Here is a 20,528-nt window from a genome sequence, read left to right on the forward strand (position 1 = left end):
TTTGGGGGGGCGGGTCTGGCTGCAAGCCAAAGACACTTTACACATGCTTGTGAGTCAGTTTTTTCTTTATTATGCCAAATAAATTTAAAATGAATCTGCAATGTTAATGTGATCTGCCTTTTTCCCCCTAACAATACAATCTGTGCAACTTTCATCTTTTTGCCATAAGTACAATTTGGAATAAATATTTAGTGACACAATGTTCAGAATTGTCCATGGCAGAGCACATCTGGCTGAATATCATTCAAATAAATAACACATTATATGTAGATGTTGGTTCTGTATAAATTTATTATGCCACAAACTAAAATTGATTCAAATGGACTATGTCAATGACATACAGTAATAGAGATTACGCCCTAACAATACATGTAACAGTAATTACCAGTTTGGTGGATAAGGCATCCAGCTAGAAACCAGGAGATTGGGAGTTCTAGTCTCATTTTAGGCATGAAAGCTGGCTGGGTGATTTGAGCAAATTGGTGGAAAATAGGAGAAAAGAGTATTAGGAACGTTAGCTGCTTTGAGTTATATAATAAAAATAAAATATAATAAATATAGAATTTTAAAACTCTAAAAAAATGTGCAAAATAAATCACAACTTAGCACAGCATGTCTTGTGTATGACTGATCATTAGCCAATAACAATCACTTTAATACAGTTTCAAAGTAGTGCTAGAGAACTTTGCATATTCCAGATGTGATAGATTCCTAAAATCAGCATGGTCATTGATCAAGAATCAGGGGAAGGCAATGCAAAACACTTGGAGACTAGAGGCTTGGTTACTCCTGAATTTTTGTGTTGGGTGAAGAAGCCCATGGTTCAAATACTTACTCAGCCAAGGATCTAATTAGGTTACTTCAGTTCTACTTTCTCAATTCAATCTACTTCAAAAGATAAGGAGAAGAGAGAAAGTCAGCCACATGACAAAGAAAAAGAGCATATCTCCTAATTTTTAGGCACTGTTTTCTCTTTCTTTCTTTTTCTTTCTTTTTCTTTCTTTCTTCCTTTCTTTTTTTCTTTTTAAAAAACAGCATTTTACACTCCTAGCTACATACATTGAGAGAAAAGAGGAAACATAGAATGTAATTTATTTTTCTCATTAAGTCTAAACAGGCTTCCAGCATCTCTAAAATCTCAAGAGTTGTGTGTGTACACATGTGTTATATATATTAGATATCCTAGCTATCCAAACAGGTAATCCACCTCAAATTCAGAAATGCAGATCACCACCTACTTTGTGTTAATTTGCTGCAAAACACTAAAATACTGCACTGTTGCTATATTCTGGAATAAGGCAGAGATTTAGGGAGTTGAATAATGTGAGACCTGCCATCCATTTTGTCTATCATCACACTATGATGAAATAAGGCAAAGCAATTTAAAGAAAAAGGTGTGGTGAAGATTGGGTGGTTTAAAAGCATATTATGGTTTCCCTGCACAAAAATAAATACTTTTGTCCAGGAAAAATAAAATGTTCATTTATTCATGCCCCAGTAAGAGAACATTTTTCAACTGGATTTGAAAGGGATCATCATCATCTTGCCAGAAACAAGCTGCAAAGCATGATACCTATTCCTCTGAAAGCAATTCCCACTGAGACTTAATTCAAAGTAGACTCACATCCCGGATCGCACTACAACTAAACCCATGTAGTGAGACAATGATTGCCATTTTGCACAATACACTAAGCCATACCCTTGGCTACCCATATTTTGGCTTAATAATGCTGATCGTCTAATCCAATTTGTTTATGATTCAGTGTGTTATGAAAGCCCAGAAATCTGGCTTATCCTCATCGTGGTTCAATTAACCATAGTTAAATACGTCACATGAACACCCAGCTATTCTCTATGATGTGGATAACACACATCTCCACCCCTCTTTTTCCAACCAGAAATCGGAGGAATTATTATATTCATCATTTCAGGTCCCTTCCACCCTGTACTACACTTAAATCCGCGAACAATTTAAAATGAAACCACAGAATCCTCCAAGACCTCACACGAGCAACGCTACTCAAGGCTGAAAGAAAATCGGAGAGGAAAGAGAGAATCTAATACTCTGGCAAATCCGCCCATTGGTAATAAAAAAAGACAGATCGGAAAGGATCCGCGTGGTTTTGGAGTAAACTGATCTGAAAGAAGAAGGAATGGAAGGAAAATAGGTTGCGGTGGAGGGAGTAAATCTCCATCGAGAGCTAAATCTCAAGATAAGAGATTCTCTTTAGGGTTAGAGGCGAGATGACACAACGCAAAGGAAGAACCGGGGCGACAGCGAGGGGACATTCCAGCCGAGAGGAGCGAAATGAGTCGGAGTGGGAAGGACAGAAAAGGAGGCGACGAGGTCCACGCAGCAGACACTGAAATCGTGGGAAGGCTTACGGTGGCTTACAGCTCCGTTCCACTCCCTTTATTAAAGACAAGAGCCGGGAGAGGAGAGAAGGAAAGAGAGAGGGGGGAATGGGTGCGCCGAAAGAAAGAAGGAGAAAAAGCTGGCAGCCCTCACTCACCTGTTTACGGCGGCGCTTAAAGCCGGAGGCTGGGAATACCAAATCCCCCTTTCTCTTGATCTTGGAGATTCGCGGCTTCGTAGCTAAGCTTTCCCTTGGCTTGACTGGGAACCGGCTCGGATCACTTCCTGACGTCGCCTCTAGGGGCTTTAAAGGGGCAACACTTCACAGAAAGATACGCTGGGCCCCACCAAGCCCCAGCTAGCGGGGAAAGCTTTCTTCTCAAGCTTTTTCTTATTATTTCACAAGCAAAGTGCAAGCGATCGGGTATTGACTCACCCATTAGATTTGGCCGAAAGGAGGGGCCGCGTCTCTTTGAACAGCTTCCTCTCTTGTGGGCACAGATGCGTGCTTTCCTAGGACGAGTTTACAGGCATGTTGATACCCGAATGGGCAACTATTTTTCAACATCGCTTGTCATAAGACCACCCAAAATTGTGTTGATACCATAAACCATGATTGTGTAACAAACTTAACTATGGATAACAAAAAGAGCCACAAAGAAGGTTTCACTTGCAATTATACTAATATTTTTTTTATTTAGTGGGAGCCCGGCCAGTTGCAGATATTGGTCTACATATTAATAAATGGAGGTGTGGCATAAGGTGTGAAAACAGTCAAATAGGCTGAGTTTGTTTAATATGTTATGTCTAATGCTTGTTTTCAGCAAGTTTTTATGATTAAGGAACAGCTGGCTGAGCTTACAAATCCTACTGCTAAGTCCAAACCAAACAACCTTTATTATGACAAGAACATCCCTGGCACCATTTTCCTTCCATCCAAACCTCTAAACCTTGGACAGTTGAGCAGAACTCTACATGATATTTATCCTCCTGCTCCAACTGAGATAACACTTCACACCTGAACATCTGTATGTTATTGAGCTGTGAAAAGCACCAGAACCGAAAGTTTGGTGTGCAAAAATTTCAGGCAACATGCAGAGTTCGTGGTTAATTCATAAAGATAAAATGGATTTAATAATTTTAGCAGGTTGTATAATGAGTTACTGGCCAGGCAAGAAAGGGTTAATAAATTGTGCTGGAAATGGAACCTGAAAAGAAGATGCGTGCAAGGGTAAATCAAGGTGCAAAATGTTTCATGGCTATATATAGAGGTACTTCTCTACTTACAACCACAATTGACCCCAACATTTATGCTGTTAAGTGAGACATTAAGTGAATTTTCCCCATGATCCTTCTTGCCACAATTGTTAAGTGAATCACTGCAGTTGTTAAGTTACTAATGTGGTGGTTAAATGAATCTGGCTTCCCCACTGATTTTGCTAGTCAGAAGGCCATAAAGGTGACCATGTGACCCTAGGACTCAGCAATGGTTGTAAATATGAATCAGTGGCCGACCACCTGAATTTTGATCTCATGATCAAAGGGGAATGCAGCAGAGGCCATGAGTGTGAAAAATGGTCATGCCACTTTTTCAGTGACGTAACTTTGGTCAAAAAAATGCACTGTTGTAAGTTGAGGATTCCCTGTAAAGATGCAGAGAATTTAATCAAGCATTTTCCTAATAAGACTCTTGTCATTGAAAATAACAATTTGATCTGATTGAAAGCTGCCAATATTAATGACATGTTGAGATGGTCCATCAGTCCAGCTTGCAGAAGAACACCCAAGGGGAGAAAACAAAGTCGCATCTTCTCCATGTCAAGGTTTATTTTTGAGGGCGCTCTCTAGAGCAGGGGTCTCCAACCTTGGTAATTTTAAGCTTGGCGGACTTCAACTCCCAGAATTCCTCCTGTTCCAACTGAGCTTTGCTGGCTGGGGAGTTCTGGGAGTTGAAGTCCGGCAGGCTTAAAGTTGCCAAGGTTGGAGACCCCTGCTCTAAAGACTTCCTAAACTCTTTCTTGGCCAGAGATAAAAAGGACATTTTGGTATGTAAGATCTAAATGATTGTTTGAGTGAATATGATATGCTTATGCTACTTAAAAGTCTTTAAAATGTTCCGATGGTATCCTGGAATCATTGGGGGAAGGTCACTGACTTTGCTGCCACATTAAAAAGAAGGGCCGCCATTTGAAAACAGTGGGGGAAGCAACCTTGTGCCCTCCAACCTTATATTCCCCAGCTCCAGTCAATCCAGGGAATGATGGGACACTTGGGGAATTGTATTCCAAAATTATTTGGAGTGTACTGGTTGCCTGAATCAGAGGGTCAGCTTCTACCAATTGCAGTATGTCAGCCAAATGTCTTGAACTTCAGTTTCATCATTCATACCCAGCTTGTTCTTTGAGACAGATATTATTGGATTTCTGGAAAGCACTGAATTAGGTAAAGTTGATATAGGTGCATTAGTGTCTGATGTGCATTCAATCATTCTTGCTTGCTTGCTTGAAGAGCAGCTTCAAACAAAACAGTAACTGGATGAGCTAAAATTAGAGCAAACCTATTACAAACTTTATACAATTGCATAATTTCACATAATGGTTTCTAATATCCCTCAGGAGTTGGATTTGAGTAAGTTTATCTTAAATTTACCTTACTGGGTTTAAGGTTACTGACTTCTTACTAGGCTGTAATGTTTTGCAAATGATTTGCTTATTCACAGCTTCAAGAAGGTAGGGATGCAAATACTTTTCAGCCAGTGGCATCTACAGTATTCCACAATGACATCAAAAATGTTGATATGTCTAAAGATGTCAACATGCAACTGATGCACTAAGGTAATGACTTCATGTTGTTTGATACAAGTAAAAAGTCATAGCATATGTCATGTCATGCATGTTACAACATTTGTTCAATTGGCAGACACCAATGTTTCTAGCAACTGACTTTATTTCAAGATGGATCCTCAAACACCGAGCCTATTCTCAGCCATAAAGGAAATTTTTATGGATTTAGATTCAAGTGGCAATTATTTTCAAATACTAAATTGTTAGTACCAGGGCAGTTTTATTTCAGTAAAATATAATCCCAACAGACTGTTATTATTACAACAGTCCTGTTCTGGGAGTTATGCTGGGAGTGATGGATTCAAAGTCACCCAATAAACTTGTGGATAAAAAATTTGAATCCATAGCTTCAACGTTTTAAGTTAAGTCCTTCATTACAATTCTGCTCTGAACACAAGACAAAGAATACACTGGCCACCTACTTCTATGTAAACAAAGTATAGCCATCATGTTGAATGAAAAGATTGCTAGCTCTTTAAACACTTGTTGGAACGCTTCTCATTTTTACATAAACGGTTTACATTTTTTTTGGCACCTGTAAATTTATATCAGTCACTTACTTTAACTTAAGGTGCATAAGGAAGTAGTAATGATATAGTTGCCCCCTACTAAAAGGCAACTTGGGAAGGGAAATTGTATGCAGAATAGTAAGAAAATAAATCGTGAAAGCAGGAGTTGTGTGCATAAAACACCTATGACTAACTGAACCATGGTTTACTAAGACAACACTATTATCTATATTCACATAAAATACTGAATAATAACAGGGCATAAAAGGTGGGTTTGGAATATATACCGTGTTTCTCATATAATAAGGCCGGGTCTTTTTTTTTTTTGAGCCCCCCAAAAATGGCTAGGTCGTCTTTTCAGGGGTGACTTAATTCCCCCCCCCTGCATCTTCGGGCAGGCGGGTGGCGACAGCTTGGATGTTGACCTCAGCATTGGTGGGGCACTTCGTATCGGGGTCAACGCAGGCAGCACCATATCTGGGTGTGCAACAAAAGTACTTCCTAACGGCAAGCCCCCCCACCATTCCCCCCCATTTTGCATGTTTTAATATAGGCCTTAATTTGGGGGGAGGGGCTTAATTTCATTTCATGCCTTTAAAACATGCTGGGACTTCCTATTGGGGGAGGCCGTATTGTTTGAGAAACAGGGTACTAGGCCAGGGGTGTCAAACTCACGTCATGGTGTTGTCATGTGATGTATTGCAACTTTTTCCCGCTTCGCTAAACCAGGTATGGGGGTGGCCAGCATGTGATGTTCTGGCCCATGGGCTACAAGTCTGACTAAAATGTGGCTGACTCATTTGTAATTCAGCATGCCTTATACGATTTTAGTGTTTCAGAATGATTAACAGAATTAAGGGTTGATAAGTAACCAAGTTTGGTCTATTTGTTAAGGTACATTTTAAAGATTAAAAACCTCCGTGACACCCTGTTTAGCCATGAACCCCCCCCCTCATTTCCATCTATTCCATAGGCAAATCCTCTCCTGACCCATATGCAAGGTTATAAAAATCTTTAAGCTGAAAATTTAAAAATCTAAAAATTAAAAAAACTGAAAACTGAAATTTAAATTTAAGCTGAAAACCTGTAAGCTGGCAGCCAATACACGTGAATCAGTCAGGAAGCAAGATCATCTCAAAGATATGGAAACCTCCTAACTCACAATACTGAAGCCACATCCCCAACACCTCATAAAAATTCCACACCTAGAGAAGATTCCACACTTAGAAAACCACACTCCCTGTGATGACCCGGGGTGTGGCACAAAATCAACAAAGTCACAAAAATAGGTAAAGTCCCTTTAATACCTCCAACTTGGCCCCCAATGTCCAGTTATCATCAGCTGGAGAAAAAAATCTCCCAAGAACAGTTTTTAAAGGGAAGAAATTCCATCTGAACCCAAAGTACATATAAATTATAAATAAAAACCACACAAACCACGTTGCAGCAATTAATGAGACAGGGCAGGATAAGGAATTGAAGACTTCAAAAGATAACAAAACACACACAGTTGGGAGGATGCCAGAACTCAGATAAGACTTGACAAACCAAAATAATTCACACTTTGCTTCCAGCAAGGAGCTGTGCGCAAACACCTTCTTTATCCTGTTTTCCCAGCTGCAGCTAATGAAGGGAATCAGGGCCTTTTTCTCCCCCGTAACCCACATTGCTCCCTTATCTGTTCCTCCCTGCATGCCCTAGGATGAAGAGGGGGTGGGCCTGGGTCTTCCTCTGAATGCCCAGCCGGACTGTGCCCTTCCCCAGTTTCTTCCACAGCCACCGGAGCCACACTCCTACGCCCTGTCAGCTATTCCACCTCTCCCTCAGAATCAGATTCCAACAGGGCCATGACACTCCCTAACCATGCAACCCCAGAACAAAAAAACACTTTGATCAATGTATCTACACACCTCGCAATCAAAGCCCATTTTCACTATAAATATTACTGCTCTGATTTCATGGCTATCTTGAAGAACTGAATTGTAAGTTTTGATTTGCTGTCAAATAAAATCTACCTCCATTTCATGCACTGTGCTCATTTATTCCATCACAGAATGGACCATAATTTTTTTCTAATAGCACCAGGCTACAAACCCAGAATATGTGACTTTTATTCTGGCCTTAAGCACAAAATCAGCTAGTGACTTTGGGTCAGTTGCTCTCTTTCAGCCCAACTCATCCCACAGGATGGTTGTTGTAGGGAAAAGAAATAGGAGAAGAAAGGAATATTAGGTATGTTTAATACTTTGAGCTATTTATAAAAATAGGCAGGATTTTTAAAAAGGAATCTTTTAAAAAATCTTCCCCCCCACCCCCAGTCTTGGGGAAAGGCTCAAATTGGAGGGAAAGAAGAATAAGTGCCTGCCATTTCATTCAAGAGGCCTGCTTTTCATATTCTTCAAGCTACGATAGTTGCCTCAGTTCCATGTTCCATAGCACACAGGTCACAATGTCTTAGGCAATCATGGTGAAGCGTGTTTCTAATACTTACTGCATTCCTCAGAGGAGCTGAGAAATTACCCTTCCCTTTTCTGTTCTTGGGTTATTGTTATTTCCCCCCCAAAAGAACAAAAGAGATACCAGAACCATGGGCAGAGTCAGGAGGAATGTTTTTCAAACCACCAGTCCCCCCCCGCTTTCACCCATGCCAATCCTTTATTGCACTTATATATTTATTACAGTCACAAACCGGCAATTTATGCAACTTTTGTAAGAAGACTACAAGGCACAGATGCATAGCCATTTTCTAGATTGGGGATCTTCCCCCCCACTTTTTTTTTTCCCTTCAGGCTGCCAAACCAGTGCAGATTTTAAAAAATTCCAGAAAAAAATGATCAGGGGTCAAATATTGAGAGCTAATGTTTTGATTGCAAAACCAAAGCTAAACACTTTAGGTCAACAGTCACTTGGTCATTCAGTTGTGGTTTCCACATGCTGAGAAAAGCAAATCATCCTAACCTCAATTTAGATGTCAAGGCCTTTTTTTTTTTTTTAAATTCCATTGATAATTCCTGTGTTCTCAAATAGGTATTCTTTGTCATCAACTCTTTTATACTCTAAGCTGGAGGGGAATGGGAGCAGGAATCTGAAAAGTCAGATGAAAAAATGTAAATATTCTCCCAGGCATGGCAAGATTGTCAAGAGCCATCTTAAGAAACTGACCTTGGCTTCACTATTAAGCAAATGAGGAAACTTTGTTTTCAGGTTGACATTCTTGCATTAAAGGATCTGCTTTCTGGGAAGTATTTCAATATGCTACTTGAAGGTGTTTTTCTAGCCTTGGAACTGATTTGTCTCCTGAATTGCAAACATGCAAAAAATGCTATGATCTATATTGGTATCATCACCATCCCCCCTACCCCAACCCAGTCTTACATTTTACATTCTTGCTCTGTTACATATCTCGCCCAATACCAGAGATCTACACTTTCTGCTTTGTCTAAATTGCAATTTTATACTTGCCGTTCAATTTCAGGTTTAACACATGACTGGAAGTAAAGGACTATAATCCCCAGACACTTTTCTTGGCACTTTCTACAGTCATTTCTGGAGGCATTCTTAGAAAATAAAAAGGAGGCAACAGTGCAGCCCAGTGTTTGGTATGAAACCACCCCCACCTTACTTATTCATCCATTCAGATACCGTAACTCCCTAGTTTGGAAGGCACATACATTTATTTCCACTGCATACAAATGAATGTATACATTTGTATAAATTACTACAGCTATTTTAATTGCCAGTTTTAGCTACCGTATTTGCCGGCGTATAAGATGACTTTTTTGCCCTGAAAAAGATGCCTCCAATTGGGCGGGTCGTCTTATATGCCGGGTCGTCTTATACGCCGGCAAATAGTAATTGGGAAGCACTGCGGCTGCCCGCGGCTGAGGCACTTTTGCGCACCGTGGAAACGAATCCCGTGAAGCCGAAAGGAGCAGCCAGCCTTCTCCCAGCTCCCAGAGCCACGGCTCTTCCTTTTTGCCTTTCCCTTCCCAAGGCAACGCGGGACTGGAGCCGCGCGGAGCCGCGCCAGCGGTAACAACTCCTGACAGCCCCAGCCGGATACCTCAGCAGAGCCCGGGCGGTGCGAGCCTCGTTTCCTTGGGAGCTGGGAGAAGGCTGGCTGCTCCTTTCAGCTTCACGGGATTCGTTTCCACGGTAGACAAAAGTGCCTCAAAAAAAAAAAAAGTGCAAAAGTGGAAGGCGTGGAAGAGGGGGCGAGTATATAACAAACTATATTTTGAGTGGAAATGTTGGGGGTCGTCCTTATACGCCTGGTCGCCTTATACGCCGGCATATACGGTATACCCTTTCTTAATAAGGTTTAGAAATTTCTGTGCAATGTTTTCTGGTTTTTTTTAATTAGTCTTTTTGTTGTAATGCAAGCCCCACCATGTAATATTGTGTGTGTGTCTGTCTGTGTGGTGGTGGCGGTGGGTTGGTTAAAAATTTAAAAAAAAATATTTTAATTAATTTTACTGTCCAGTAGAACATGTTGTCATCTGTATCATGTCATCCAAATTTCAAAAAAACATTTAGGATTACCACAATATTATTGAGGGCTTTGAAAGGACTTAACTTTATTTCCCAAATAGGAGAATACAGGTAGTCCTTGAGTTATAACTATAATGGACCCTGCCCGTTATAGTCCTTAGTCGTGATAATCATAAAGCAGATCGGTCATGTGACTGACCTGATTTCATTACCTTTTTGCAATGCTGATTAAGCAAACATGGTCATTAACCGAACACTGCAGTTGTTAAGTGAATATTTTGGTCATTAAGCGAATCTATGAGCTGAGTTTGCTGAAAATTGGAAATAAAAGCTACTTTTCAGCAAACCATTGTAAAACATGGTCACATAGCCATGGGATACTGCAAAAAGTTGTGAATGCAGCCTGGTTGCTAAGCACCCAAACTGTGATCACTTAACTAGGAGGAGGGGGGGGCCTGATCATTTGAATTTCAAATCCAGGTCATGATTACCTCCCAGGTAGATTTGTCACAGCCAGTCATAAATTGAGGACTACCTGTATAAAAATGAGATTGGATTTTGAACCACTGTGTTAGATTTTGCTTTCTTTTGGTGATACTATCAAGCTTTGTATTGTTATGAGTTTGCAGAAAGTAATACTTTTATTGCTTTAGGCTACAGTACAGGCATTTCTACAAGAGTTCATTGCATAATCCCAAAACCAGCTCTAGACATCTACAATTGCATGCCATTATCTGTGCTTACCAGATGACAAAGTAATGCATAGTTTTATAGAAGAGCTGCTTCTTTACCTGGTACAGGTGCCTATCCTCTGCCCCAGTACTTGCAGTCAAAAGTCCAACAGCCTCCCGGTTGTGGCCTTTGTCTGCTTCTTGGGGCTCTTTTTTTAAATTTTGTGCATGTTGTGAGGTTGCAGAAAGCATTGCTATAATTGCTTTAAGCTACAGAACTGGCATTTCTCCAAGAGATTATTCTATAGCCCCCAAATCAGCTCCAGACTTCCACAATTGCATGTCACCATCTGTGTTCACCAGCTGAGCTGTTTTATTTCTAGCTCAACTGTACAATACCCACAATCATAGGAGGGGGGAGATAGAAAATGCTTTGCAGAAGCTGCAGGCAGAAACACCTTCCTCCTGGTGATGAGAAGGCCAGTAGAGAATCAGCCACCATTCAATTTTAGAATGAAGAGATAAATAGCATTTTGGTGGTTCTCAAGTTCTTCCGACTCCCATCCTCTTCCTCACTATAACAAGCATTCATTTAGGGAGAGGGGTTATTGTAAAACACAGAGTAAACATGGACTCCTGGTCAACTGGGATGTGACTCCTGGTTGGCTTAAGCTCTTCTCAGCATTTTAAGATGTTCAGAAAGTCCCAATTTTATAGGGATTAGAAATATCAATAGAATAAAAGGCTTGGATCAAAACCCATGACAACTTACTTCCAGAAGTTGTGGATGCTCCAACATGGGAGGTTTCTAAGAAAAGATTGGACACCATTTATCATGGTATCACAGGACTTCCTGCTTGAGCAGGAGGTTTAAAAGATTTCCAAGGTTCCTTCCAACTCTGTTATTCTGTTAGTCAAAGGTCTGAGAGAAGAGGATTTGATTTCTCTAATAGAAATGTATAAAATTGAGTTTGGATTTTGAAGCACTGAATCAGCCTGTTAGATTTCACTTGTATTTGAATGTACTTGGGCTTGAGAAATAGTGTTCCCACAGTGACAAGCTATACTTGAGTCTCACTCGTTATTTGCATTAGGCTTTGAGCTTAGAAGCATAAACTAAAAACCAAAACACAGTAATCATGTTGTATTAGTGAGGTCTCCTTCAGTTTTATGAAGTGTTTTCTGATATGTCTTGCAACAAAGGAAAAAGTGCTTTAACCCCAATTGCCAATATCTTTTCATGTTGAATCAGGCACAAATATAAATAAATTTTTCATGCATAATACAAAACAACCCTTTTTCCTGAGTTCGCTCTTTTCTGAAATTTTATGAAATGCAAAATTACTTGCATGATGCAAGTACTATCTTCAATTTTAATATGAAATACCAGAGCAAGAATTGAAAATAGATTAGCATATAATCATATATATGGTCTACTTTCCTAGGAGTAAAGGAGGTTTAGCCATTAATAGACAGGTACAGAATTACAATATGGAGAGGCCTGCCTTCTCTAACCCAAAGCTCTCAAGACATGTCAAACTACAATTCACATGATTGCCTTGGTACCAAGGAGAAGAGATAGGAGTTATAATCCTCCCTAATTTTGGAAAGTTTGTAGTATAGATTGCTTTGAAATAAAGCACATTGATCTGATGATATTCTTGGTTGCAAAGCACTAAATCTGTGCCTAGATGGCCTCTTTCTCATTAAATTCTTCTCCTTGTTGATCCTCTTCATGAGATTAAGTTTAATCTGCTTTTTTGTGTGTATGTGCTCAGAAATGGTAGCTGGCAATATAGAGTGTACCGTAGGGTAGGTGGTTGAAAAGTTGATGACATAATTTGAAACAAATGGGTTTTTAATAAATTCCTAGGAGAGAGAGGGATTTCCCAAAAGATAATTTTCATGATTGAATGTTTTAAATCCTTGTTAATCTATTCCATTTACTTTTTTCTGCTATTGTCCAGTTCTGCATATATTAAATTCCTACTCAAATGTCAAGCCTAGTTACAAAGTCTGAGATGGTAGAGGACAGGAAGGCCTAGGGCAGGCTTGTCCAACCCGCGGCCCACGGGCCGCATGCGGCCCAGGTCGCCTCGTAATGCGACCCAACGCCCACCCCAACCTTCGTGAAAGATCCAGTGAGGAGGAGGAGGAGAGGCAGGCGCAAGGCGGGGCGAGGCGAGCAACAGAAAAGGCGGGCAGCCGCAGCCCAAAAGTCCCGCCCCACCACCTCCTGCTGTTGCTGCCGCCACCGCCACCACTGCTGCTTCTGCCCCTGCCGCCGCCGCTGCTTCTGCCCCTGCCGCCACCGTCGCCGCTGCTACTTCTGCCCCCGCCGCCGCCGCCGCTGCATTTGGAGGAGGAGAGGTAGGCGCGAGGCGGGCGAGCTTTCTTCCCCCCCACTCCCCACAAAATTTGGCCGGAAAATTATAAAATAAAAAATAAATAATTTTTAATAAATAATTAATAATAAATAATAAAAATAATTTTATTTTATTTTATTTTATGTGCGGCCCAAACCAAATTTTCATCTTCTAATGTGGCCCAGGGAAGGTGAAAGGTTGGACGCCCCTGGCCTAGGGGAACATTGTCCATGGGGTTGCAATGGGTTGGACTCTATGACTAACAACAACAACAAATTACAATGTAGCGAAAAGAAAAGGGCATATTTTGATTTGCTGCATATTTAACTTCATAAATATTTTTCTGCAAGGAAAGTTCAACATTTACCAGAACACCACAATGTATTTTTGCAATGCTGCAAAAGGTTACAAGGATACATGGTGCCCCCAGGTGACAATGACTGATAAAATCGTCTCACAAAATGTGAGGATTTGCATTGCTGGAAGGATTTGAAAGGAGGGGCATAATGGAACCTCCCATTAGCCTGTTCGATCTTAGCTTAAAGCCAGCCCTTCTGGTTATGTACTCCAACATTGCCAAGAACAAAGGGGATGATTTGTATTAAATATGTCTAGTTTGTGGTATTCCTTCCTTTTTCCAGGTGCACAAATTATAGTATTTCTAGTGGCACTTGTCAATCTACTTTTCCTGGCATTTAAGGAAATGATTTTTGAATTATTAAATAATGTTTTACTCTTACACACCTGCTATATTTGTATTATCTTTATATTATCTCATCTCAAAAGCCAAGCAGAGACAGAAGACTCAGCAGAAGAGCAGGAAGTGGAAAAAAGCTGCACAGAGAGCAATGTACTTCTCTATTGATGCCAAGAAAACTGAGTGAAAGCAAAGGTCCATGAAGTTCCTATCTTTAATTTTTAAACTGTTGCTATTGTTGCTTCTGTTGGACACGTGTGTGCTCACATTGTTAATTGTTTTAGATTGGTTGATTTATTGTGTATATATTTTAAAATAATTGGGCAGTTTTATAATTTGGTTACATAATTGTTTTTTTTAGCTGTTGGTCACTCAAAATCATTTGGTGGTTAGGCAGCCTATAAATTAAAGGAGAATATTTGTAGCTCAGGGTTGAAACAAGGGGTCCTGGGTGCTCAGAAGGTTTTTTTTTTGTTTTTTTTTGCAAACATTTCATAAACTAAATTTAATTTAATTAAATTCTATAAAATATTATTTTTTAAAAAAATAATATTCTATGTTTGGAAATGAAATGAGTAACTTGTTTTACCAGCCTTATATGGATTTGTGTTGATTGGGGGTATTGTTTCTTCTTTGGATGGCATATTATTGTGTAGTATAAATATAGGTGCCGTTGCTTGCTTGACTGAGTGAGTGATAAGGATGTGTTCAGATCTATTTGCCCCTTCTTTGATTTCTGGTTTTTGAATAATTCATAAATGGAGTTCATTTTTATACATACTTTATCAGAGTGTCAAACATCTAAGAATCTTCTTGCATTTCTAGACCTTACTTGATCTAAAATATCTACATTTTCCCAGTGGAAGCTGGGCTTGAACTGGTCTATGTGTTGTGTAATTAATAGATGTTCATTGTACCTCCTTGCTGCCAATTGATGGACCAATACAGTTGGTTCAGTATTGCAGTGAAGACTGAAATAGTAATCAGCTAGTTCCACCTCCTGGGCATTTATTAGAATTGAACAGCTGGAGCATGGAACTCTCAAACAAATTACAATACCACATATTTTTTTTGGAAAACATTCAAACTGATATTCTCCCATTGTTATTGTTTTCCAGGATTTTAAGCAAAAAGTGCTGTTATTGCTGAGTTTTGTTTTGTTTTTCAAATAAAAAGCAGTCAACAGCATTGACTTTTGCAATGCAACATCCCTTCGATTTCTTTAGGTAGGGACTTCTTACTAAATAAATCATATGTGGAACAAACAATAGAATCCTGCCTGCACTCTATGCTCATTAGTGTGGCCAACCCTAGTCTATAAGACCTCAAAGAACCTGTTTTTAAAATAGTATTTATTTATTATTTATTTATTATTTTTATGAATTACTCAAGGCAGCAAATTATAACTGGAATTGTGAGGCAAAGACTTCGTTTTCATTTCTTTCTGCCATACACCTATATTTTATATGCTTCTACATTCTTGCATTAAAATAAATTGCAAACAAAAACTTTAAAAAACTCCACTTGGTTGTATATCCTGACTAAAAAGAAGAAATAGTCTTTGCCTTGTTAACTCATGGCAATATTAATGAGTATAGGAAGAAATGGAGGATTTCACTTGTATTTGGATGCATTTGAGCCTGAAATATGCTGCTGTCACACTGGCAATTGATACTTGAGCCTCACTTAGTTCTCACTCGTTATTTGTATTTTTCTTTGAGTTTAGAATCAAAAAATAAAAGCAAATATGCAATAAATATTTTGTTCTAGTTAGCTTTCCCTCGTTTCTTCAAATGTTTTTCTGGTATGAATTGCAATATAATTTATTTCTAAATTATTGCTACTTCAGATGAGTATATCTATACATCCTGCCACTGTTAATTACTTTAGATAGGTTTGGGGTATAATATTTATATTTAATGCAATTGGACAGCTTCACAATTGACATAACAAATTAAATGTTGTCTGTTGATTTATAAAATAAATAAAAAAGAAGAAATAAAAAGGTGCATGAAAAATAAGTTGAAATATATTGTAATAGAATCTCACTCCCTTTATTGAAAGGATCGGGTTCAACAGGAGGAGAAGAGAAGGATGTATAAAAGATGGTCTTCCAAGATAGCAACAATGGTGGCTTGAGGAAGAAAAGAAGCACTAAATTCAGCCATATATTGGCTCCTTGCAGCTGTCCACTGAGAATCAGTTCCTGAAAGAAAAAGAAAAACATGAAGGAACTTCAGGGGTGTCAAATTCAATTTCATTCAGGGCCACATCGGGATTGTGTTTCGCCAGGGCTGGTGGGGGCATGGCCAGAGGGGGTGGCCAGCTTTGTCATCACTCATGTCAGGAGTGCCTGTGGTGGCCAGAACACTCTGCCAGTGAAAATAGGCTCCCAAGCTCTGTTTTCGGCTTCCTGCAACTCTCTGCCAGCAAAAACAGAGGTTGGGAGGGCCGCCTATGGCCGCCATTTTGCTGGCAGAAGCACAGTGGGACAGTCTTTCACTGTTTCCAGGGTAGCCCCCCAGATCTAAGCAACCCGCAGACCGGATCGGGCCCGCAGCAGAGGTGGTATTCAGCAGGTTTGACCAGTTCTGGAGAACTGGTAGTGGAAATTTTGAGTAGTTCGGAGAACCGATAAATACCACCTCTGACTGGCCCCGCCCCCATCTATTCTCTGCCTCCTGAGTCCCATCTGATTGGCCGGGTCTTCTTTTGTTGCCCTGCACAGGAGAATGGAGCTGGAAAGCAGGTTAATGGGGTGGGGGAGGGAATGGGACTTTGCAGTATCCTTCCCCCAGGAGTGGAGAGGGAATGGGGATTTTGCAGTATCCTTTCCTGTCATGCCCATAGAACCGGTAGAAAAAAAAATTGAATCCCACCACTGACCCACAGGCCTTGAGTTTGACATCCCTGTACTAAATGATGCAGACAGGAAAATCTACACTCCTCCTAAAGGCCACATCTATGAAGTCTATTATATCATTGATAGATTTGAAACTGGATTTTTAATTTCATCTGGAAAGTGTAACTGTAAACTATAGTAGACTACTATATCTATCTATCTGTATACTACAATATCTATCTATCTGTAGTGTACAATATGTATACTAGAATATCTATCTGTCTGTCTATCTGTTTATCTTTCCCTCTCTCTCCCTCTCTCTCCATCCATCCACCCACCCAATTAATATAGCCATCTGTCTCATATATTGACCCTGGGTAGCTCACAATGTTAAAACACATGCATACAGAGGAGCAAATACTGAAATAAATATATAAACACAACCATAGAACAAAAACCATGGGGGGACCTATAATTAAAACATAAAATTAAAACTTTTAAAACTATACTTATTAAAACATTAAAAATGTATTCTGCGAGAGTACAATCTACTTTACAAATAATATAGCCATCTGGCAAGTTCCAGCATACCACTATTAGGTACCTAGGCAAGATAGCAAAGCCAAAAAGTTTTATAAAAGCCAAAAAGTAGGGAAATAATGTTCCAAAGAATGGGCCTCATGGCAGAAAATATTCTCTTTCTGGATCCCATCAGATGATATTTCTTAGTGAATGGGACCAATAAAATGCCTCTTCTGCTGGATCTGATGGGAAGTGATACATATAACCAAGGAAAGGTGATGTCCCAAACATCCCGGTCCCATGCCATGAATTACCAGGTGCATTACCAATGCCATCAATGACACCTGGAAGTACACTGACAGTCATCATGGCTCATAGAACAAAGGTGTAGGGTGCGTTGTTCAAGGAGTGCACATAACTGCACATACAGCCACAATTTGTACCAGCTACAGTTTCTGAATGCTCTTCAAGCTCAGACCCATGTACAGTGCATTACAGTAATCAATTTGGGAGATATCTAGGGCATGTGTGACAGAGAACAATGCTTCCTGGATTCCATTTCCAAGAAAGTGGAAGCATTGCAAAGTCCAGGTAGACTCCCAGGTTGCTCACAATGTCTGTTTGGGGCAATGCCACTTCATTCAGAATAAGAGATATTAAATCCCTACAACCAGAAGACCCCAAAACCAAAAGTCACTCAATTTTGCCAAGACTGAATTGAAGCCTTTTTCTTCCATTTAAACCCCCACAGCCTCCAGAAATGAAGACTGAATATCAACAATATTGCTTAATTTGTCAGGAGCACAGCTATAAACCATACCGATGACACCTCACCCCCATCATAATGGATGATCATCCAATGGCTTCATATAGATTAGACAGGAACAGAGAGAACTCACAGAGCAGGGGTTGAGGGCAGAACCTCCAAATTCTTAACAATACCATCTTTGGAAGAATGAGGAAAGTAAGCATAATACAATGCTGCCCACCCCACTCCCAATTTGTCTCTGCCAGTTCAAAAAAATACTATGGTTGATGGCATCAAAAGTAATTGAGAGGTTAAAAAGATCCAAAATGGATGCAATATCCCCAACTTGTACATACCAGATATCACCCACAAGTGTAACCAATGCTATTTCAGTCCCAGTCCAGGTCTGAAATTGGACAGAAAGGGGTCCAAATAATTAATTTCATCAAGTTTTCTAATGCTACCGAGTGACCATCTTCTCAATAACCTTTCCTAAATGGAAGCTTGGCCATGGACAAAATTATCCAGTATATTGTAATTCAGTGTAGTGATCATTTTTTGAGAAGGCGATGAACACGGCTTCCTTAAGAGGCAGGGGGATAATTCTCTCTCTCAAGAAGGAGTTCATAAATTTTGGAAGCCAGCCACACATCACTTCCTGGAAAGCCTTCATCATCAAGGAGGGACGCAGATCTAATAGGTGGGTAACTGAATTCACAGTTGTGAGGACACTGTCCACTTCATTAGGCCCAACAGGATCAAACTTCCCAGATAACATGGCAAAACTGAGAGTCGTGTACTTCTGTAAGACCTGAACCAAGGCTTGAGTTCAGCTAGGTGGAGATTTGAGTGATTTGGTCTAATATTTATTTATTTATTTATTTATTTATTTATTTGATTTGCCAATTGTTTACAAGATAATAAGTATAAGTGTATACATAGTTGTGAATACATGAAATGGGTACATATAAGAAAAATAAAAGAATAAGAGAAACAATAGGACAGGGACGGTAGGCACGTTGGTGCGCTTATGCACGCCCCCTACAGACCTCTTAGGAAAGGGGTGAGGTCAATAGTAGACAGTCTAAGGTTAAAGTTTTTGGGGTTTGGGGAAGAAACTACAGAGTCGGGTAGAGTATTCCAGACATTGACCACTCTATTGCTGAAGTCGTATTTCCTACAATCAAGTTTGGTGCGGTTAACTTTGAGTTTGTATCTATTGTGTGCTCTTGTGTTGTTATGGTTGAAGCTGAAGTATTCATTGACAGGTAGGACATTGCAATGTATGATTTTATATACCATGTTTAAGTCAGACCGAAGACGGCGTAATTCAAGGTTTTCTAGTTCTAGAATTTCAAGTCTGGTGGCATAAGGTATTCTACAACGAGTAGAGGAGTGGAGAACTCTTCTTGTGAAATATTTCTGGACTTTCTCAATTGTGCTAATATCAGATACGTAATGTGGGTTCCAGACTGATGAACTGTATTCGAGTATTGGTCTAGCAAATGTTTTGTATGCTCTGGTTAGTAGTGTGATATTACCAGAGAAAAAGCTACGTGAGGATTAGGTTAACAACTCTTAATGCCTTTTTGGCTATGTAGTTGCAGTGGGCTCTAGCACTTAGATCATTAGAGGTGAGTATTCCAAGGTCCTTTACAGAGCTTGGGTCATCAACAAGATCTTGACTATTCAGCTTGTATTTTATTTTCTGATTTTTTTTGCCAATATGTAAGACAGAGCATTTATTTGTTGAGATTTGAAGTTGCCATTTGTTTGACCATTCTGATACATAGTCAAGATCTTTTTGTAGGGTAGCAGTATTGTCTGTGGTATTGAACAGCTTTACATCATCAGCGAAGAGAACGCAATTGCTCTTAATATGATCACAGAGGTCATTTATGTAGAGTATGAAGAGAGTTGGTCCTAGAACACTGCCTTGGGGGACACCACTATTGACAGGTACTGGATTTGATAGGACGCTCCCAATTTTGACCATTTGTTGTCTGTTTGACAGGAATGCTTCTATCCAGTTATTCAGTTGTCCAGAGATACCATAGGATTTTATTTTTAGGAGTAGTTTGTCGTGTACCACTGAATCAAAGGCTTTACAGAAGTCTATGTAGATTGTGTCTATTGCTTTGCCCTGGTCGAGTTGTGTCGTCCATATGTTTTTGCAGTGTAAGAGTTGCAGATTACAGGATAGCTTTTTTCTGAAACCAAATTGTTTATTGGAGAGTAGGTTATTTGTCTCTAAGTGGAGGATGATGGATTGGTTAATAATTGATTCCATGACTTTACAGGTGACGCAGCATAAGGAGATTGGCCTGTAATTTTCAACTAGGCTTGGGTCTCCCTTTTGAAGATGGGGATGACTGTGGCTTGTGACCATAGGTTAGGCAAGGAGCTGGTCCTGAAAGATTTTTCAAAGATTATGCTTAGAGGTTTGGCTATGGCAGTGGATAGCTTTTTTAAGAAGTAGGCAC

The 20,528-nt window shown here is 39.8% G+C and overlaps 1 protein-coding gene across 16 annotated transcripts in view; it reads right to left on the bottom strand.

Moving 5' to 3' along the window:
- The window catches only part of MPP2 (MAGUK p55 scaffold protein 2), a 94,288-nt gene extending 83,278 nt beyond the window's left edge, over nt 1-11,010 (bottom strand). For 7 of the 16 annotated variants that reach the window (XM_087947057.1, XM_087947052.1, XM_087947051.1 and 4 more), the window contains exon 1: nt 2,514-2,714. The gene's annotated coding sequence lies outside the window, so the exon portion shown is untranslated. Of the gene's footprint in view, nt 1-2,513; nt 2,716-10,990 lie in introns of those variants that run through there. The other 9 variants (XM_087947050.1, XM_087947049.1, XM_087947048.1 and 6 more) reach the window with 3 other exon arrangements.
- Between the last annotated feature and the right edge of the window lie 9,518 nt (nt 11,011-20,528).

The sequence above is a fragment of the Notechis scutatus genome, chromosome Z, assembly GCF_049901735.1.
Source record: "Notechis scutatus isolate UNSWTSFEM ecotype Mainland chromosome Z, rNotScu1.2, whole genome shotgun sequence".
In the NCBI taxonomy this organism is placed as follows: Eukaryota; Metazoa; Chordata; class Lepidosauria; order Squamata; family Elapidae; genus Notechis; species Notechis scutatus.